The following is a 23,701-nucleotide window of genomic DNA, read 5'->3' as shown; positions in this document are numbered from 1 at the left end:
GACTTGTCAATGTCAAAGAATGTATATCTAATGTATGTCCCATCTAAGGCACCTAGACAATTCTACAATAAAATAGATATATTATTGTTATTATTGTATTATTATAAAGTATTTTTTAAATAATTTAAAATTAACATAATATTTATCTGTCTAATTAGAAAAATTATCTTGAACCATTTTCATCTGTAGTTAGTTGAGTTATCAGGTATAGACTCTGGTTTCTTAAGCAATATTTCATGACAAAAAAAAATAGACTTCAATACAACTGCAAACTACCTATTAATTGTCTTACCACTCCTTGCAAATTATCTTCTAATTACTCTATTTTTAGCATGGTGAGCACATATATATAAAAATATAGTAATCATCTCCTCAACATACATATTTTTGATACGCGATAATCTTTCAGTAGTTTGTAACATATCATATAATGTATGAAAAGTTTTCCTATTCATGCACGTATTTTCTATACATACCAGCTCAGAATCAAATACAATCCTCCTTGAACTAATTTTTCTGATCTTGTGTCTATCATACTCACCAAGATCAATCCTTCTTCTCTTGTTTCTTCTCCTAATCAATAAAGAAGCACAATATGTATGTAATACACCAGTTAATGAAACAATGGCCCTATGAAAGTTAATGTACATTGCAATGATAGATGTCAATTTTGGAAGCAACTCCTCTAGCAATCAGTCCATCTAAATCATAATATTATCATAAGAAAAATAATATATTTCAATGATAATTTCTAAGCACAATAACAAATATTTAGAAATCTAGCAAAATATTGTAGCAAAAATATTGAGCCAAATATTTTAACAAATTACATATTAAAATATGGAGACAAATAAAAAAGAAATTTATTATAATGAAAAAAGGGGGCATTGTGAAAATCACAAAGCACCAGCACTGGTGTTCTATGATTTGTGGGAACACCAGTGGCTTGGAGGTCCACATAAAAATGAACTAAATAAATAAAACCCACCACCGTACGTGAATGTTCTTCTATCCACACCAAAAAAAAATTCAGACCCATTAGTTCCTAATACTCCCACTTTTTAAATAATAATACTATCCACCATCTCCTTCTCTCTCACCATCTCCTATCCAATAACACAAATCTTGGTCAAAGATGTCATCCTTTCTCAACACAACCAAGTCTCGAACCCCTCCACTAAGTTGAAAAAAAATTGAAAACTAGATTCCATTGTTCTCTCCCCCCTCTCTATTCCTTCCTCTTGGATGTATACTTAGAAAATTTAGAAGAGAAGTGGAAGAAAAAAAAAAGAAAGAAAAGAAGAGAACTTTAATGGGTTCCATTCCCTTCTCCATATCATCCCCACCATCTCCTCCTCCCTTTGAAGGAATGGATAAAGATCGCACAAACCCCACCACCGCTCTCCTCTTCGATCCCTCATCCACCTTCTCTTCTCATAGATCTCCAACTGCCCCCCTCTTCTCCTTTCTGACTATCATTATCTGCCTCGCCGTCGTCGTCGCCTTCGCCTTCGCCTTTGCCTTCCTTTTCTTCACCTCCTCCTTGTCCACCTCTACTCACCATTCTTTCATCTCTGATATAGAAATTTTACCTTCATCTCAACAACCACCCCTCACCCACCCCCTCACCAAGCTCCCATGCCTTGTCGTCATTCTTATCTCCTCCGATGGATTCCACTTGGGCTACCAGTTCAAGACCATAGCCTCTAACATCCACCATCTCATCACCAATGGAATAGAGGCTGTGACTAGTCTGGTCCCTATCTTCTCGATGTTGACTTTCCCTAATCACTACTCCATCATCATCAGGCTCTACCCACCATACCATGTAGGAGCTCATCCCGGGGGTTCACTGGGATGATGCTCTCATCCACCAATATGAGAGCATGAATGCCATGTTTACTGCTAGAGCCTCCCTGGGCTCACACTCTAGTGCTGCCTCATCCAACTCCACCACTCCACGGCTCACAAAGACAACCCATCCCCAAAAATGATAGGCTAGAGAGACAAAAAAAAGAGAAAAAAATGACTTACTCGTCGAAGATCGGTCACCGACGTGAGTTGAATAGCAGTGATTTGACTGAAGGCGATGTAAGAGGTGTAAATTTGGGTGGCTAGGCTTTGTGATGCAAGAGATTGAGGGGAGAAAAGGAGCAACTTTGTAAGAAGAAAAAGAGGAGTTTGGGTTTTGTTTATTTTTTTTATGAGGATAATTTCATTCAAAAATTTTATTGTAAGATTACTAAAGATATGATAATTTGGATAGCCACCCCCCCTAAGGCAATCTAGATTATCTCATGGGAGATAATCTGGATTGCCATCCAAAAAATATACTAAATGCAACAATCTAGTAGGCCCACTTTAAATTGTTGATAATCTGGATAGATTGTAAGCTGCCAAATGCAACCTTATACTTTTCCTGATCCAGAGAATACTCATCTTCTACAAACCAGCCTCACCTCTATACACAAATTCTAAAATACTGATGTTTAATCCCAAAATTAGCCCCTGAATCTAAAAATGACAGGTGAAGATTTAAAAACTTTATGGCTCAGTAAGTAATAGATATATTTATAAAATAAAATTAAATCATATTGACATGTAACTCAAGTATGTCATATAATATATGATATTAATCTGATCAGTATCAAAATCATGCAATTAATGATATTAAATCATGATTATATGCTAACCATCTATAACATAGAGATCAATGGATAATATAAAAGTCTATTATATACTCAATTTCATAATACCATTATTAAACATGGGTATCCAATTCTTTTAGCTCTACAGCTCTTGCTGTACCACCATGATTGCCCCTGTGTTGGAGATCTCAAGTCCATGATTTTTCTTATGGTAGGAATCTCAAGTCCATGATTGCCCCCATAGTGAGGATTTGAAGTACTCATATCAGGACATCTAATGCATTAGGACTAAGAGTTAAGTAATATATATATATATATATATATATATATATATATATTTCTTTTCTTTCGATATAGTTTCAATACAGTTTTGATACAACTTTGATACAGCTCTAATATATTTATGATATATATATTTCAACAAACAATAATCATAATTTTGTAATTCCAATCATAGTATATAATATCATTCATTTCAACTTATAAAATTCAAATCACCATTTAATTATTCATAATTATAGAATTCTATATAAAATTTTATGTATGATTAACTCTGAAAGCAATTAAAGCCATTTGTATCATATCAAAGAGAAGATATAAATTCTCACTTAATTTTAATTAATTATAAACTATAAATGTTACTTATATCTAAGATGTCAATAATTAAATAGTTTGATCATCCTATTCAGATATCTCGAGACCTAATAATCCACAATCATCAATGTATAAAAAGCCACATCAAAATTTTAAATTAATTTCTCAAGATTTTTTCAAAATTTTTGAATCCCCAAATTCTCAAAATTTCATTATTTTGGGGAAGAAGAAAGAAAGAGAAGAGAGGATAAAATAGCCTCTTTTTCATCCTTTTGTTCCTATAGCTCTAATCCACTAATTATTTATCCGACCAAAACTCATTCAAAAATTCTTAAATTTTGCTCTCAAGTTGACTTATGAGTTAATTTTAATTAATTATAAACTATAAATGTTACTTATATCTAAGATGTCAATAATTAAATAGTTTGATCACCCTATTCAGATATCTCGAGACCTAATAATCCACAATCATCAATGTATTAAAAGCCACATCAAAATTTTAAATTAATTTCTCAAGATTTTTCCAAAATTCTTGAATCCCCAAATTCTCAAAATTTCATTATTTTGGGGAAGAAGAAAGAAAGAGAAGAGAGGATAAAATAGCCTCTTTTTCATCCTTTTTTTCCTATAGCTCTAATCCACTAATTATTTATCCTACCAAAACTCATTCAAAAATTCTTAAATTTTGCTCTCAAGTTGACTTATGAGTTAACAATCGCTTGTTAAAATTTTAGCTTAAATTAACTAGCCATTAAGGAATTAAAATTTATCGATTAAAATAGGAAAGAATCAATCTACCTCCAAAACTTAACATCCACCCTCCCAAATCATTCTTTCTTCACTTAAGATTCTTTCTCATTAACATTCTTCCAATCCTTATCATTCTTTTCTTTAATATTGTTTCCCTCCCAGAATTCTTTTCTACCCAATGTTTTAGGCTTTTTAGCCCTTACTTTCCTTGCCACTCTACCATCTATTAATTAACTTTCAATTTACATTAGCTAAATACAAACAATGTTTAAGGCTCTATTGAAGGAACAAACTAACATAGCAGCCACACCTAGAGCAGAGAAAAGAAGAAGAGGAGGAGAAGGAAGAAGGAGAAGAAGAAGAGAAGGGCATTGGTGGAGGATGGGGAGAAGATGGGGAAGGAAAGGGAGAGTATACCTGGATGGAGAGAGAGAGAGCTGGGGAGGGAGGAGAGCATGAGGGAGATAGAAAGTGCGAGAGAGATGGAGAGCATGAAGAGAGAGCATGGAGAGGGAACAAAGAGAGGGAAGATTTGGTTGGGGAGGATGCTGAAATATGAGTGGTTAGTCAGTTGGCAAATAGACTGGCTAGCTAGCACCTTAGATGTTATAGCAAGTGTTAGAAAATAATGATTAGTGTAGCATATTTTATTTTATTTTAATTTTTAGATGTAAACCCATCTAAGTTTTGCTTCTTAATTTCTAACTATGTATTCTTATATACTTGTATATTTTTTTTGATGATAAGGGATGCGAAATGCCATCCATTTTTTATTGCTAGAATAGATTATGGTTAATATAGTATTTATAATGAAGTTATCGATCCCATGTCTTCTGTTACTTTTAATTATTACTTAAATAGCATCTTGGAAGAAATTGCTATTATTAGCATAGTTTTTGTTGATAAGCACTATTTCTTATCATTTATATTGTGCATTTTTATTTATTCTGTATATAGGCTTCTTGAAATAGAGTAGCAACTATTCAAATTGTAGATGAAATTTGGAGGATACTTTAAGAATGTTAACAATTCTATATGGATGAAGGACTACTTTGAAAGACAAAAGAGTAGGTTAGTTGATATTGACTATTATTGCTATAAGGACCTATATGATGATATAATACATACCTTCAACTTGAATTTTGAAGAGACCATAAAGATTTGGTCTGTGGTTAGATATTTATCATCTAAGCCTTACATGATATTAGATAGATCACAAATTGATGAGTTTGTTTGAGGAGTACAAGGATTTAAAAAAGAATACTTCTAATTTGTCCAAAAGAGGTTGATGATGTATAACTTTCTTCATCAATAATAGGCAGCTAAGACCGAATTGAAACATATACAAGTATTGTATGTATGATAGGAGAGGTTCGAGTGGATGAGTTAAGAGAGAACCAAAGGCAAAATATAAGTGAGCATCTAACTCGTATAGGTATTCATACCTTAGTTGCTATTATTGAAAATAATGACTATGTTAGGATCAATGATGAAACTATATTTCACAAGGAATAGAAAATAGATAATGAAATTTATGGTTCTAAGAGTAGTTATCATAGTATTTATAGTATTGATTCTGATGATGATGATGATCAAAATATTATGGAATACAAAAGAGAGACATATGAGATGGACAATGAGAATCCAAACATGACTGTAGAAATAATTTATGCAAGTCAAGAATACTTCAAGTTGGCATTGAGTCAGTATGCTATATCGAATGAATTTGGTGTAAAAGTTCTCAAAAATGAGCCAAGTAGAATGACAGTGAGTTGCAAAGATGAAGCATATAATTAGAGACTTCATGCTTTACTATTACATGATGGATATATATTCAGGTATTATGATTGACATATTGATCCTTTATATCATAGTACTTATGAAAAATATTGCATATACTAATATATTGTTGTATTTATTTGTGTAGGTTAAAAAATTGAAAGAGCCTCATACATGCTTATCTGTGAATAAATATAGCAATAAGATGACCACGCAATTTTAGATATATGATAGGATGTTTGGTTGGCTAAGAAAAGAGGATGACTTATCACCTATCGAACTAAGAAAGAGATTATTGCAGTTCTGTTATCTTGAGCTTCTATATCATAGAGTTTAGCAAGAAAAGAAGCTTCCCATATCTATGATTCATAGCAATTGGATAAATTCTTTTAAGAGAATGGAGGATTTTAAGGAGGTATTTTTGAGAAGAAACTCAGATAGTATAGTAAAATTGAAGTTAAATGTAGTTGATGATAATCATTACTTTCACTAGTTCTTTGTCTCTCTATGAGCTTGCAGTATGAGGTTCTTAGCTAGTTATAGACCTTTTATAGGCCTAGATGGTTGTCACTTAAAGAAAAAGTTTATAGATATGATGATAGTTGCTATAGCATTGGATGGAAATAATGATTTGTTTCTAGCTGCCTTCAATATAACAGAATCTAAAAATATTGATAGACAGACTTGATTTTTCAATTGGAATCCTAAAAAATTTAGTACTTGTATTAGATCAACAAAAGAGATTGAAAGAAGCAGTACAATATATATGCCTCCAAGCATCACATAGAAAATATATGATGCATTTGTACAAAAATCTTCAAACAAAGTTTCCAGGGTATTGGCTTAAAATTAAGATATCGAGAGTTACAAAGGCATATACAAAAGTTGAGCATGATGATGTCATGAATCAAATTAAGAAGGCTAGCTTAGAGGCATTCAAGTATCTTAGTGTTGAAAATATTGGTTTACAGTTTAGATCTCAATTTGGCATCATGGGAAGGTGCTCTTATATAACAAATAATCTTGCGGAGTCATTTAATGCCTAAATTTTTGAGGTTAGACAAAAACTAATTTTTGATTTATTAGATGTCGCACAATAAAAAATTATGGTGAAGATAAAACTAAGAAGGAGAATGGTTGTTTGTTGGAAAAAAAATTTAGTTCTCAAAGTAATGAAGTATATAAGAGACATCATCCTCAAGCTACGTGATTATAATATTTACAAAACTAATGATTATAGAGTAAAAATAATTGAGAGTAATAGAAGATATGAAGTAATTCTAAATCAGCAAAGGTGTTCTTGTCATTTGTTGGAGGTGTCAAGCATTTCTTGTGTATATGCTGTAGCTTTCATTTGTAGTATAAGAGATGCAAATTTAGAAAATTATATCTTGGAGTACTTTACTATTGTGAAGTACAAAACTACCTATGTATTAGAAATTAGGCCATTACCTGACAAGGTCTAATAGATAAAAATTGATATTGGATGTAAGGTGCTGCCCCTGGCTCAATCTAAGATCTCCAAGAAAGATAAAAGAAAAGAGAATTAGAGATACAGATGAAAATACATTGAAGAAAATGCACAAATGCAAATGTTACAGTAAGCTTGGGCATTAGGTAAAGACTTGCAAAAATCTAGTAGTAGAACAATTTTAAGCTTCAATATCCCATCTTCTGCACCGAAGAAGTCTGAAAGATAATATGTAGCACTACTCTAACTTAATGTTTTGTCCTTTATTACTTATTATTGAAATATTATAGGAATAGTTTAAGAAGAAGAGTGACAATTATAGAAGGTACATATGTAGTGTTTGTAGCACCAAAAGAAAAAAAAAAGGCCTCCCCACAAACAAGCTAAAGGAATGGAAACTTCAGGTGGAGACAATAATATCTATCTACAATCTTAATTTGCGATGGATCCGATTTTTTTCTATAGTAATTTATTTTGTTCTACAATAATCAAGACAATATTCTTCCAATAAGATAATATATTCTTTTTGATTTACTAAAAATATTAACTTCTCCACCTTATATTATGCTTGTTTTGCCTGCTTTCCAATGTGGCGTTATATTTGGTAGCATATCTATATTCCACTTGTGAAGAGATGCAGCAATGACTATGGGATGGCATAAGATGTTTAATTGATTCCATGACTATCTTCCTTCTCTTTGGTTAGTAGGGACTCAAGTAATAAATATACAATAGCTGAAATTAAATAGTGAAACTTACCAGAAACTACTCTTGACACTTTATTCTGCATCATAGATTACAGAAAATAAGCCATCAAGGGACCACTTTATAATCTTTAATTTATGTGTAGGATTAAATATTGCACTATTAGCATCAGCTAGGCAATAGCCAATTGTTGGGTATAAAGTACCCCCCAGCCGAAGTTCGTGACAGGAGTGACCCTCCGGGGATCCAACCGACTTCCGACCTCCAACGACGTCTCTTCAAACCTCCCAGGCGGCCGAGCCTCCGCAACACTCACAAGTTTTGCTGACGGATAAGCCCCCACCAGCATCGACCGAATTCTTCGCGACAGATGGACTCCACCCAAATTTTCATGATGATCGACCATCTTCTGGACTTCACCCGGACTCCTACGGGAGCCGGACCTCGCCCCCAACTCCAATTGCAGGTAGACTTCGTCCGGACTCCTACGGGAGCCGGACCTCGTCCCCGACTCCGGCTGCAGGCGGACTTCGTCCGGACTCCTACGGGAGCCGGACTCCGCCCACCACTTCACTTGCAGGCAGACTTCGTTCGGACTCCTACGGGAGCCGGACTCCGCCCACGACTCCAGCTGCAGGCAGACTTCGTCCGAACTCCTACGGGAGCCAGACTCTGCCCACGACTCCGACTGCAGGCAGACTTCGTCCGGACTTCTACGGGAGCCGGACTCCGCCCACCACTTCACTTGCAGGCAGACTTCGTCCGGATTCCTAAGGGAGCCGGACTTCGCCCACGACTCCGGCTGCAGGCAGACTTCGTCCGGACTCCTACGAGAGCCAGACTCCGCCCACGACTCCGGCTGCAGGCAGACTTCGTCCGGACTCCTACGGGAGCCGGACTCCGCCCACCACTTCACTTGCAGGCAGACTTCGTCCGGACTCCTACGGGAGCCGGACTCCGCCCACGACTCTGGCTGCAGGCAGACTTCGTCCGGACTCCTACGGGAGCCAGACTCCGCCCACGACTCCGATTGCAGGCAGACTTCATCCGAACTCCTACGGGAGCCGGACTCCGCCCACGACTCCAATTACAGGTAGACTTCATCCGGACTCTTACGGAAGCCGGACTTCATCCCCAACTCCAATTGTAGGTAGACTTCGCCCAGACTCCTACGGGAGCCGGACCTCGTCCCCGACTCCGGTTGCAGGCGAACTTCGTCCGGACTCCTACGGGAGCCGGACTCCGCCCACCACTTCACTTGCAGGCAGACTTCGTCCGGACTCCTACGGGAGCCATACTCCGCCCACGACTCCGGCTGCAGGCAGACTTCGTCCGGACTCCTACGGGAGCCGGACTCCACCCACGACTCCGGCTGCAGGCAGACTTCGTCCGGACTCTTACGGGAGCTGGACTCCGCCCACCACTTCACTTGCAGGCAGACTTCATCCGGACTCCTACGGGAGCCGGACTCCGCCCACGACTCCGGCTACAGGCAGACTTCGTCCGGACTCCTACGGGAGCCGGACTCCGCCCACGACTCCAGTTGCAGGCAGACTTCGTCCGGACTCCGCCGATGACTCCAATTACAGGTAGACTTCATCCGGACTCTTACGGGAGCCAGACTTCGTCTCCAACTTCAATTGCAGGTAGACTTCGCCCGGACTCCTACGGGAGCCGGACTTCATCCCCAGCTTCGACTGCCGGAAGACATCATCCGGACTCCCACGGGAGTCGGACTCCGAGCTCCTGTTGCAAGCGACCCACTCTGAGTTACCACTGCAAATGATCTACTTCAAGTTCCTATCACGAGCGGCCTTGGCCGAGACTCTTTGATAAATGATCCCCGTCCGGGCTTCTATGGAGATCGGACTCCAACCGAACTTCGATCGACAAGCCTGGACCCTCTGGCAGGCCGCAGCAATGGCCACGACTCTGCTTCATTTTCTGCGACGGATTCTGCGCGGCTCCATCACTCCCTGGCAAACCATAATAATGGCCACGATCCTGCTCCACTTCCTGCGATGGATACCGCACGATTCTCCCATCCTCTGGCAAGTCACGACAACGGACGCCGCTCCACTCTCCGCAACAGACTCCACGTGGCATGTCCCGGTGATAGCCACGATTCTACTCCACTACTCTTCGCAACAAACTCCTCTTGACCCTGGACAGCCCACTGCCAGACGGTTACAAACATCGCTATCAGTCTGTTGCCCCCTCCACCTATAAAAGGGGGACCCCAGATACGTTATTCTCTAAGCTCTCATTTCTTACCTAAAAATTCTGTTAAAATTTTCGTTCGAGCACTCCATTCTTGTTGAGGCAGAGAACTGATTTGAGCATCGGAGGGTCTTGCCGGACCAACCCCACCTCCGATTTAGACTTCTTTTGCAGGTCCCGACGGCGACCGCAACTCCCTCGACTCCAGCTTCTCCGATGCAGGCGAATTTTTGCACCAACAGGATTGGCGCTAGAGGAAGGGCCCTGTGTCTTCGCAGTACCCTTGTTCTTAAAGGAGCACTCAACGGGACCACCTCCGGTCATCTTTTCTGGCATCCTCTCCTTCTTCCTCCACTAGGTCCTCGCCTGATGCCTCCCCGCAGAGCATCCACACAACGATCCACGGCCTCCGCAGCCAGATCTCAGGCTTCGGTCTCACCTCCAGTTTTCCAACCTCCTCCTCCTCCTCCGGCAATGATGGTTGGTGCGGAGCAATTCGATTTGTTGGTGCAGCAGATCAGAGGCCTCACTGAAGCTGTGCAGGCCATGCAACAGCAGCAGCAGCCGCAGGCATCAGTGCGATCGGAAAGAGCATCACCGAAACTCCAAAATCCGACGGTGGGACGGGCCACTTGGGCCAGCCGCCCTGTCTTTCCCGAAAAGATGAATCCAAGGGTGGAGAGCCCTCAATCAGACCACGATTCTACCCCTGGAAGATCCCTACCTTCATTCTGCCAGAAGACCCTCGAGACCCATAGTCGAGAGGATTTCCTGGATCGGAGGCTCCAGGAGATGAACAGGTGGATCGAAGAGCTCCACCACGCTCCCCCCGCTTATGGTGAGGATATTTATACTGACCCTTCCTTTTCTCAAATGATCATGCAGGAACCGATCCCGCTGAACTTCAAACTCCCTCAATTCGAAAGCTACGACGGGACTTCGGACCCGGTTGACCACCTGAAAGCCTTCTGAACAATGATGCTGCTTCATGGCGTGCCCGACGCCATTCTATGCCGTGCCTTCCCATCCACCTTGAAGGGAGCGGCAAGAAACTGGTACTCGATGCTGAAGCCGAGTACCATCTTTTTTTTTGATCAAATGAGCCACCAATTTGTGGCCCATTTTGTCAGCAGCCGACGTCCCCAGAAGGGCTCGGAGTCCCTCATCAACATCAAGCAGAGAGAGGGGGAGTCCATTCGGGCCTACATCAACCGTTTTAATGTCGCCGCGCTGGAGGTCTGGAACTTGGACCAGTCGGTAGCGATGGCCGCTCTGAAGGGTGGCCTTCAGAAGAATGACCTTTTGTTCTCTCTGGAGAAGAAGTACCCCAGAGATTTTGCTGACCTGTTGGCTCGGGCCGAAGGGTACGCTCGAGCGAAAGAAGCCTTTAAAATGAAGGATGAGGAGACCGTGAGAGAGCAGCAGGCGGGAGACTCGAGTAAGCCCGCAGTCGAAAAAGGGTCGAGAGAAGCTCGGCCACGTTCTCGAACTCCTCCCGGGCACAAGTGCATCCAGACTCCTGCTCGAGCACACAGGCAGGGAAGCCCGGATCATCGGGCTTGATGGAGTTCTCCCCCAGGAAGATTCTGCAACTATGCCCCCCTCAATGCATCAAAAATCTAGGTGCTGATGGAGGTCAGAGAGCAGCTCCCTAGGCCAGAGAGGATGCGCACGCACCCTGGAAAGTGCAATCCGAACAAGTTCTGCCTCTACCATCGTGACCACGGCCACGACACGGAGGAATGCATCCAGCTCTGAGACGAGATCGAGGAGCTCATCCGACGAGGTCGGCTCGACAGATTCATTCGACGCCGGCCTGAGGGTAGAGAAGATTGGCCAAGGGCCCTGCCGCAGCCTGAGCCGCCAAGGAGGGAAGAGCAGCCCGAAGATCGGCCTCCAATCAGAATCATCAACTCCGTCTCTGGAGGACCTCGACAGGGAGTAGACCTTCCACAGCACTAGGATTTGGAAACTTGTAAATATACAACGAACAACTCTATTTCAAATCAAAATTTCTTTCAGATCTGCACATCTTTTCCTTTCGGTAAGGACTTGTAACAATAGGGGACGACCCCTTCGGACAATAAAAATAAACCCTAATGTGAGCAAAGTCGAAGGCCCGGTTCTCCTTAGACCGGATGGGGGGAGAGGCCAAACAGCGCCCATATGCGCCCCCACAGCCATGTTAGGGACAGGAGGAGAACCTCGCCCTAACATGAGCAAAGTCGAAAGTTCGGTTTCCCTTAGACCGGATAGGGGGAGAGGCCAAACAGCGCCCATATGCGCCCCCACAGCCATGTTAGGGATAGGAGGAGAACCTCGCCCTAACATGAGCAAAGTCGAAGGCCCGGTTCCCCTTAGACCGGATGGGGGGAGAGGCCAAACAGTGCCCATATGCGCCCCCACAGCCATGTTAGGGACAGGAGGAGAACCTCGCCCTAACATGAGCAAAGTCGAAGGCCCGGTTCTCCTTAGACCGGATGGAGGGAGAGGCCAAACAGCGCCCATATGCACCCCCACAGCCATGTTAGGGACAGGAGGAGAACCTCGCCCTAACATGAGCAAAGTCGAAGGTCCGGTTCCTCTTAGATCGGATGGGGAGAGAGGTCAAACAGCACCCGTATGCGCCCCCACAGTCATGTTAGGGACAGGAGGAGAATCTCGCCCTAATATGAGCAAAGTCGAAGGCCCGGTTACACTCAGACCGGGTGGAAGGAGAGGCCGTACAGTGCCCATATATGCCTCCACAGTCCCGTTAGGAACAGAAGGAGAACCTCGTCCTAACCTGGGCTGAAACCGACCACATCGAAAATAGAGGAAGAACCTCGTCGCGACGCTGACTAAGATCCGACCGTTCGAGACCCGACAAGAAAAAGAAAACTTTTGCGATGACCCCTCCACGCCGTCGCGATCCCCTACCCCAACGAAAAATAAAGGCCAAACTACATTAAAAGCACAAAGAAGCTCATCTCTATGAAGAGGGAGGAAGAGAAAGTAAGATCTATGGTCGCAAACGAAAGGCAAACCGACACGGCGATAACCAGGAACCTCCAAGCGACGTCGACGTCGAACCAAAAACTCGATAATGACGACCTAATACACAGATGAACAAAGAATCCTTGAACAACATCGACGTCACGCGAGACAAAAATGAAAGAAGTCCGACACACGACAGTTCAACACGACATACGGATAAGATAGCAAAGACCTATTCATTTCATTAGCAAAACATGCATTATAGAGCCTGGAAGCCCGAAGAAGAAAAAACAACAAAAACAATAACGACAGTGACAACGGCGACGACAAACAGACAAGCGACAAAAGAAGATACTTAGAGGAACAAAGGACAAAAGAGCCCTAAGGGGGCCCGGCTTTCTCCGACCTCGAACTTTCAACTTCGACCCTCGCTAGGGAGTGCCTTAAACTTTCGACTTCTGCTTCCAATTCCCTCTCTCTTATTAATATCTCCATGTATCTTCGGTGAAATCGCTGTCTTTCATTCTCCACCTCTCGATGCCTTTTTCTCAGGACCTCGGATTCTGCCTCCGCATCCTTGACGGCCTGCTGCTCGCATACCAGCTGGATCTTCAATTGCTACAGCTCGGCCTTCCCCTCCCCGAGAGTGACAGATAGCTCTTCTGTGGTTCTTCTCAGGGATTAGAGTTCGCTGGAATTCAAAGCGGGAGCAGGCTGAGCCCCTCTAGCTAGCTACCTCTGAAGGCGGGCAACCTCGTCGGTCGCCATCCTGAGCTTCCCCCTGTATTCATCCACCTGCCTACACCAGCCAGCCCGGTACGCGTCATAGCTCACCTCGGCATCCTGGAGCTGCTGCTGAAGGTCGGAGACCTTCTTCGACCATTCCCGATCGCTGTCGGCCCGAGTCGGAAGCCAGGACGAGCTTCCTTCCAACTGGCTAATCCTCTCCTGTGCAGCCGACAGCTCCACTCTAAGGGAACTGATCTTGGCAGCTTGAGTCCAAGTTCGATCGCTGGTGCGCTTCTTGTATTCCTCAAGCTCCTTCTCGAAGTTCGCTTTCCTCCGACTGTACTCCATGATCTCCTTCACGTGGAGGTTCTAAAAGCGGGTGGCCTCCGCGGTAGCTTCAGAGTGGCTCTCTCTCAACCTGCGAAGCTCGCCCTTCATCTTCTTCGATCTCTTTGTCAAATGATGAACTTTCTTCTTCAGACGTTGGATAATAGACTTCAGTAGAATTTCCTATGGCAGAGGAAGCGCTTCGGCAGGACACTGCCATCGGGAGGCAAAAGCGTCAAGGTGCATCTCATTGCAAGAAAAAAAAGAGAGGGGGAGCAGAGTGGAGAAGCCCTCCAAAAGGAGAAATCCGATTTTATTGAATAAATATTTCTTAAGGACAAGAGGGAAAAAAAATTTTGCAATAAAGGAAAAATACAAGGTCAGAGGTCTCAGACCTCTGAAGTAGGGGCTGGGGAGCACGGTGTCCCCGGAAGAGGGGCTGCGGTGGCAGTAGCAGTGGGAGAGGGACCGGCTTCATCTTCAGACACCTCGCCCAAGAAGTTGAGGTCGAGCTCGGGAAATCTCTGGACCACCTTCTCTTGACAGAGCTCGAATCCTTTAATGAAGGCCTCTTGGCCGAACTTGACGTTCAGGTTCCTCATCTCCGCAGAGGCCTTGAACTCCACCACCGCCAGAACCCTGACCTTCGAGACCAGGACCGGGATCTGCTCCGCCAAATTGGTGACCTTGGCCTCCGCCTTCCTCGCCGTCTCCTCCGAGGTCTGCTTCTTTTGCTCCAGGGCTTGCTTTTCTTTCTCCAGGGCCTCATGGAGGTTGGCTACCTCGACAACCTTTTCTTGGAGGCGGGCGACTTCGATCCGACGATGCTCCTCCGCCTGGATGGCATCCCTTCTCGCCCGGTTCATCGCCTCGATGTTGGCGAGGAGCTGGTGCCCAATCTGCAAGGGCGGCCAGGAGGTCAGAATAAGAGTTGGAGAACTAATTAAATAAAGACGGGAAAGGAAGGAGGGAGGTGAATCTGTTTACCTCGAGAAAGGACCAAAGAGAGTCCCAAACCCGCTGTTCGAAATCGATGCGATCAATCCTCTGGACGACCTCGGGCAGGATGCAGCCGTCAATCAGCCACTTTATTAAGTCTCTGTCATTGAAGGGATTCTCCCCTGGCTCTTCTTCGAAACCGTGGGACTCTTCGATGGCGGCCCGACGGCCACTCGCCCTACGGGCCACCGACTTTCTTCTCCTCCCCCTCTCGACCCCAGGCACCTCCGCGGAATAGACCCCCAGAATGGGAACCTCAGTGGGGGGACTCCTGGAAGAAGCTCGGGGAGCCGGAGGTTCGGCGTCCGAAGGAACTTCGACTGCGAAGGCCGCCTGGGCAGGCACGGTCGAGCTCGTCTCCTCCACTCTGGCCCTCTTCGTCGATCCGGAGGCCGCGGCGCTTTTTCTTTTGTGGGCCTTGAGACCCCTAGCGAGCATCCGTGCCGCCTCGACGTCCATCCCTAAAAAAAAAAAAAAGAGAAGAAGAGAGAAAAAAGGAGAAAAATTAGTGACGGGGTAAAAAAGGAAGAAGTGGCACGCAAAAAAAAAAAAGAGGAAAGGAAAGATGGGATACTCACAGGATCTAGGGGGCTCAGGCCGATGTTGAACAAAAACTGCTCCTTCAGAAGGTTGGGAAGGGAAGGAGCCGAATAACCAAGAAGCCTCTGGGCGGCCTGAAGGTCGTCCTGCCCCAGGCTAGGAGCCCGGCGGACAGAGTCCCTTAGGGAGCCCCAAGGGGGCAATCCCAGCCTCAAGGTCGGGCAATGGACGAAGAGGTACTTTCCCTTTCAGTTATGGATTGAAGAGGGAGCACCTTTCAGCAACTCCTTTTTGTCAAACTGGAGAGAGAAATACCACCAGTCCTTTGCCGAGGGGTGACGCTTGAAGGTGTAGAAGTACCTAAACAAAGAAAGAGATGGCTGAACTTCGACTACATGGCAAAGGGAGAGGAACCCTATCAAAAATCTAAAGAAATTTGGTGCTACTGAAGCTAAAGAAATATCTAAGAAATGGAAGAGGGCGACAACGAAAGGCAGAAGCAAAAGCCGGAGTCCGGCACGGAAGGCCTCCTGATACAGGCAGAAGTGGCCAGGCGGGGGGGTGCTAGCCCGATCGGCGGGACCGGGGAGCTCCAGATCGTACTCCGGAGGAACTCCATACTGAACCCTTATCAGTAGGAGTTCATCCGGAGTCAGAGAGCAGGGAATGGCACCCAGCGCAAAAATCGAGCGAGGCCCAGCCCCAGATGTGGGTTCGTCTACAGTGTGGGAGTCCTGGGGGGCTGACGCGGATGAACTCCTGGAACCACTAGAGGCAGAGGTGCCGGAAGATATTTTAAACGAAGACCCTAAAGATCCCGGAGAAATCAGGCGGGACAAGGGGCGAAAGGGTTGCGGGAGATCAAACCAGAGGAATGCGGCAGAAGAAAAATAGAGGAGAAAAGGCCCCTAAATGGCAAGAAGAAAAATGAAGGTTCCGGGACTAACCTAGATCGCTCTGAAGGATGTAGAGGGGCGAGGACAGGGATGACTCGAAGAACGCTTGGGGCCAAGGCGGACACCAAAGGGGGTCAGAACTCTTGGAGAGAAGGCAGACACCAACGAAACTTTCAGGCGGAATGAGGCCTCTAAAGGCGAAAAGACGGGTTTAAATAGACCTTGGGATCCAGTGCTATAATGATCGCGGATCTCCCCAGGCCGACCCACGCTCGCCACATATCCCACTCACCACGGCAGGCGGCTAAAAGCGGCTGACAGCTGACAGAGCCATTACTGTATCGTACCTAAGCCAGCATACCAGCAAAAATTCTGAAAGGTCCCTTCGAATCGCCCCGATTTGAAAAGTCTCTAGCACGCGCGTATTTAATGCCAAAATATCTGGGGGCGATCGTGCACAGGATTCAAGGGGACAACTTCGGCTGCGAAAATTTTTCTGTACTTTCTTCATTCAAAATTCGAACTTGGAAGTAGGGGGATTGGTGTTGGGTATAAAGTACCCCCCAGCCGAAGTTCATGATAGGAGTAACCCTCCAGGGATCCAACCGACTTTCGACCTCCAACGACGTCTCTTCAAACCTCCCAGGCGGCCGAGCCTCCGCAACACTCTCAAGTTTTGCTGACGGATAAGCCCCCACCAGCGTCGATCGGATTCTTCACGACGGATGGACTCCACCCGAATTTCCATGATGATTGACCATCTTCTGGACTTCGCCCAGACTCCTACGGGAGTCGGACCTCACCCCCAACGCCAATTGCAGGTAGACTTCGCCCGGACTCCTACGGGAGCCGGACCTCGTCCCCGACTCTGGCTGCAGGCGGACTTCGTCCGGACTCCTACGGGAGCCGGACTCCGCCCACCACTTCGCTTGCAGGCAGACTTCGTCCGGACTCCTACGGGAGCTGGACTCCGCCCACGACTCCGGCTGCAGGCAGACTTCGTCCGGACTCCTACGGGAGTCCGCCCACCACTTCACTTGCAGGTAGACTTCATCCAGACTCCTACGGGAGCCGGACTCCGCCCACGACTCCGGCTGCAGGCAGACTTCGTCCGGACTCCTACGGGAGCTGGACTCCGCCCACGACTCCGGCTGCAGGCAGACTTCGTCCAGACTCCTACGGGAGTCAGACTCCGCCCACCACTTCACTTGCAGGCAGACTTCGTCCGGACTCCTATGGGAGCCAGACTCCGCCCACGACTCCGGCTGCAGGCAGACTTCGTCTGGACTCCTACTGGAGCCGGACTCCACCCACGACTCTGACTACAGGCAGACTTCGTCTGGACTCCTACAGGAGCCAGACTCCGCCCACGACTCCAATTACAGGTAGACTTCGTCCCCAACTCCAATTGCAGGTAGACTTCGCCCGGACTCCTACGGGAGCCGAACCTCATCCCCGACTTCGGCTGCAGGCGGACTTCGTCCGGACTCCTACGGGAGCCGGACTCTGCCCACCACTTCACTTGCAGGCAGACTTCGTCCAGACTCCTACGGGAGCCGGACTCCGCCCACGACTCTGGCTGCTGGCAGACTTCGTCCGGACTCCTACGGGAGCCGGACTCCGTCTACGACTCCGGCTGCAGGCAGACTTCGTCTGGACTTCTATGGGAGTCGGACTCCGCCCACACTTCACTTGCAGGCAGACTTCGTTCGGACTCCTACGGGAGCCGGACTCCGCCCACGACTTCGGCTGCAGGCAGACTTCGTCCGGACTCCTACGGGAGCCGGACTCCGCCCACGACTCCGGCTGCAGGCAGACTTCGTCCGGACTCCTACGGGAGCCGGACTCTGCCCACGACTCCAATTACAGGTAGACTTCATCCAGACTCTTACGGGAGCCGGACTTCATCCCCAACTCCAATTGCAAGTAGACTTCACCCGGACTCCTACGGGAGCCGGACTTCATCCCCGGCTTTGACTGTCGGAAGATTTCGTCCGGACTCCCACGGGAGTCGGACTCCGAGCTCCTGTTGCAAGCGACCCACTCCGAGTTACCACTGTAAACGATCTACTTCAAGTTCCTATCACGAGCGGCCTTGGCCGAGACTCCTTGACAAATGATCCCCATCCGGGCTTCTACGGAGACCGGACTCCAACCGAACTTCGACCGACAAGCCTGGACCCTCTGGCAGGCTGCAGCAACGGCCACGACTCTGCTCCATTTCCTGTGATGAATTTCGTGCAGCTCCATCACTCCCTGGTAGACCACAATAATGGCCACAATCCTGCTCCACTTTCTGTGATGGATACCGCGCGATTTCCCCATCCTCTGGCAAGTCGCGACAACGGACGCCGCTTCACTCCCCGCAACAGACTCCACGTTGCATGTCCCGGTGATAGCCACGATTCTACTCCACTACTCTTCGTAACAAACTCCTCCTGACTCTGGGCAGCCCACTGTCAGACGGTTACAAACATTGCTATCAGTCTGTTGCCCCCTCCACCTATAAAAGGGGGACCCCAGATACGTTATTCTCTAAGCTCTCATTTCTTACCTAAAAACTCTGCTAAAATTTTCGTTCGAGCACTCCATTCTTGTTGAGGCAGAGAACTGACTTGAGCGTCGGAGGATCTTGCCGGAGCAACCCCACCTCCGATTTAAACTTCTTTTGTAGGTCCCGGCGGCGACCGCGACTCCCTCGACTCCAGCTTCTCCGACGCAGGTGGATTTTTGCACCAACACCAATCATGATCTCCTATCTCTTATTATCCCTAACAATGATATTGTAAAAGCATAATTCTTTTTGCTCATACAAATAATATTCTGTAGGCTATATGCAGCTCGTTGTCCAATAACATATGAGCAATATTCTAGTTCTATGAATATGTATCCATAGTTGCCAATGTTGACAATGACAAAAGTAAAGAAAAGATATCTTATGATTGTAAATGACAAAAGCTAGATTTGCCTTATGTTCATGCTTAGTATAATCACTACTACAGAAAGAGACTACGGCAGCGGTTTCGAACTACTGTCATAGCCCAAAAAATTACTGTCATAGACTACGGCAGTAGTTCTGCAACTGTTGCTACTATGGCCATCACTATAGGTCTATGGGAATGGTTGTTGCAGTGGTCGTCACAATCGCTATCATATATAGGTTATAACAGTGATTACTCAACTGCTGCTATAACAAACTGTATAGCAGCAGTTTACCAACCACTGCTATTGATTGGCTATAGCAGCGGTTGGAAAATCACTGCTATAGCTTTCTATAGCAGTGATTTTCTAATCGCTGCTATTTTTATCTATAGCAGTAATTTTTCAACCACTGCTATATCTTCTATAGCAATGATTAAAAAATTACTGCCATATGTCAATCTATGGTAACAGTTGTACAACCGCTACTATAGATGTACGATAGCAGTTTATCAACCACTGCCATATATTATGACAGTGGTTGGCATAAAACTATGATAGTGGTTGGCATGGCTACGGCAGCGATTGTGCAACCACTGTCATTGCCTGTTGACTAGTAGAAATAGCATAAATTTATCATTTTTTATCATTTTTTGTCTGATAGACACAGTTCAATATAAAGTTACTCAAGCTAAAACTTGCAAGAATCAAAAATTTCACATAAAACTCAATAACAAGCATAATATTTTTCAAATACTCAAATTATGTTAGTCAAATTGTATTATAATATTTCTTAAATAAAAATAAAATACATCAAAAATCAGCTAAATAAAAATCTTCCTCTTCAAGCATCATGTCATCACCAGGAAGGGTTGAAGCAGGATCGAGAGGGGCTATAGTAAGAGCGGAAGGGGCTGTAGTAGGAGCTGGAGGGGCTGGAGCTGAATAGCTAGCCAACATATCCTGAATGCTTGAAAAATCAGCTTCAAAAGTAGCAAAGAGCTGTGTCACCATAGCAGACATGATGCTCTGTAGTTGGTCTGCATGCTCCTGAGCCTCAGATGCACGCTCCTCAGCCTGAGATGCACGCTCCTTAGCCTGAGATGCATGCTTTTGAGCCTGAGCTATCAACGTCAAAGGCCTCATCAAGTTGCTCCCAATTGACGACCTTGAAAGTGTATAAGAAGACACTCACCTCAGACTAGTAGCTAGTCGACGTATGTCTGAACTTACAACGAATCCTCCCAAAGTACTCAAGTTCCAAGGTCTGAGATAGATGGCCATGGGGGCCAGAGGTGTCTAGGCTCTCGCTCGCAAACACATCTAACTGCTCTTGTAATTGTAAATTTAAATAAAATCCCAAAAAAATTTGACGTTAACATGAGTGAATAAATCCTAAAAAATCCTAAGAAATCCTACTACCGCACACATTGTCAAAGTGAAATGAATGAATCATAAGAAATTATAATACATCATTATTACTTACAAAAATCCTTCCAATCACGACATTCATCAACCTATCCTTCTTATCCATATGACTCGATTAGAAGATGGTGCTATGGCTGAATATCACCCCCTCACTCGTCAGCTATAACAATCAATCAGCTTGTTAGAAACATGTAAAAATAATAATTCAATAACTTATAAACTAAAGGGCTAGAATTTATTATCTCTCTATACACATGATTAGCCATAGACTCACAATCAAGAGAGTGTGTGTGCTGCTAAGCAGTCCGATTTTTTCGATTCTGATGAGATACAGCCTAAATAATATTTAAATTACATAAGTTAAAATCAAATATAATTATTAATATAATAAAAAATTTATTAGTTACAAATTAAACCTGAAACTCCTGGCTCCTCCAATGCCTGACCATCCCTTCCCACATACTCGGGGGACAGTCTTGGATTTAAGGAACAAGCTCCTCCTGTATGTCCTTACGGTGCTCTAGCCATCCTTTGTAGAGCTTGACTTTATAATTCCGGTACAACTCTCTAGTCTTCTGCAATCGGACATCTCGAGTCCTCTCATGATCTGAAAAATCGTACCTCCTTTACACAAAATTATCAGAAGTCAGTTACAAAATTATTCTAATCAAACATAGTATAAACATATCATATGCATATATATAAGATATACTTATCCAAACCTCCTCCCACACTCAATCCTTGATACCAGCATCCATCAATCATCAGTCTACGATTAGTACGAGAATGATATTAGACTGCCTCACAAGCACATCGAAAAAGGAATGCATCTCCCATGTGGTCTCCCCTACTGGCCTCTCCTCCACCTCATACTCCACTATAAACTGATGCTTGCGGTTCCACACATGCGGCATACATGTGGGACCATGAAAGGTCTAACTTGATAATACATCTACAATGAAAATATATTATGAATATATAAGAGTATGCAATAACTATATAAAAAATAAATAAATAATTGACACAATAAAAACCTACTCTTACTGGGATCGTGTGACGTGGATGCCGGTGGAGCTTCATCGATGGGTGGAGTATGTGCCGGAGATGCATAGGATAGCAATGTGGCTGCCGATGGAGGCTCAGATGTATCGATGAGAGGAGTATGTGCCTGCGAAGTTGAAATCGATGTAGAGGTGGATGGAGTATGCACCAGCAGTGGCTCAGATGCCAAGCTCTGCATAACCCATCGAGGGGTGGGGGTGAAAGCTAGATGGTGTTTCGATGCCATCATGATCTGCAACGTTAATAAACATTAACAAATATATATGTTGAACAATAATATTAATATAGCATCAATAAATAAATACTAATATTTATACCAGGATGTTGAACTCATCACCTACTGGCATTTATAATATGGACATCACCATCGCTCCTAACAAATGTATCTGGGATCTCAACAATATCAGATAAATTTTATCTTAGAAGAACACTTTGTATGCATGGTCCAATATCGTCATCAATCTTGATATTGTCAAAAATATGCTTAGGTACCATCCTCACAACAACACCCCATTGAGGCTCCAAGGGATCACTAATATAGAAGACTTGACTAGCTTGGAAGGCAAATATATACGGTTCTTTAGTGTGAAGATAGTGTTCAATATTGATGAGAGTAAAATCGCACTCATCAATCTTCATCCCTGATTGAGATAAGGTGTTAAACCAATCATATTTCATCAACGCAATCCTCTCTTTAGAATAGTAGTCCAAGATGATTATCTTCTCTACAACTCCATAATAGTTCGGATCCTCTGTACAAGATTGTGAATCCCTCGAGCTAGCATACACCTAGTAGTGGCGCTCAACATCATGCCACTATTTTGTGTTGTCATATTTTAAGCTCGACTGTGAATATTGAATTTGTAGCCATTGATAATGAGCTATTTATACTCACGCATGATACAATTAGGTCCCATTGATAGAGCACGTACTTCATGGCTCACATCATCGAGCGATAATCTCTGCACCTAAGAAGATGACACCTAATTAGTAAACATGTTCAAATAGGACGTATAAGATAGAAATATGTATTCACTTACATGATCTTTAAACTACTCAGAGAACTCTTTGCTATGCATTTTCTCTTTTTCTACATACTTAGAACGTCGTATTTTACTCTTATGATCTCTTTGTGTTTGCTGCATAAGGAATAAATTTAGGTGTAATGAGGTATTTTCTTCTAAGTAATGAGAAATAAATAAGACTGAATGACATCTTATGTACAGCTCAATGACATCACAATTGAACAACATGTAGCAGTGCGCCTTATCCCTTTTCTCAACGCTCAAATCAGTGAGGCGGTATGAAGTGAAAAGTCCATCGACTGTGAAATAGACTCAAATGCAAGCTCAATCGACTCATACTGATCATCATGATTCCTCATTGGCCGGTTACAACATGTCTCGAGGTTGTTTAAGTACATGGTATAAAAATCCATATACTCTTGATCCAAATAACCTTCTGCTATGGATCCCTCCAAACGATTCATATTTCTTACATAAGATTTTAGCATTTGAATATTTCTCTCGATAGAGTACATCCATCGATAAAACACTGGGCCTCTAAGTGCAACTTCTCCTGCAAGGTGCACGGTGAGATGAATCATAACTGTAAAAAAGGATGGTGAAAATATCTTTTTCAGATCACATAATTTAGTC

General features: G+C 44.3%; 1 pseudogene; it reads left to right on the top strand.

Annotated features, from left to right (window-relative positions):
* Positions 1-4,384: 4,384 nt before the first annotated feature.
* On the top strand, positions 4,385-7,237 carry LOC140854257 (uncharacterized; annotated as a pseudogene).
* Positions 7,238-23,701: the final 16,464 nt, after the last annotated feature.

Source organism: Elaeis guineensis, chromosome 16 (genome assembly GCF_000442705.2).
Source record: "Elaeis guineensis isolate ETL-2024a chromosome 16, EG11, whole genome shotgun sequence".
Taxonomy (NCBI): Eukaryota; Viridiplantae; Streptophyta; class Magnoliopsida; order Arecales; family Arecaceae; genus Elaeis; species Elaeis guineensis.
The sequence above is the reverse complement of the archived record's forward strand: the minus strand, read 5'-3'. Positions and strand labels throughout refer to the sequence as shown.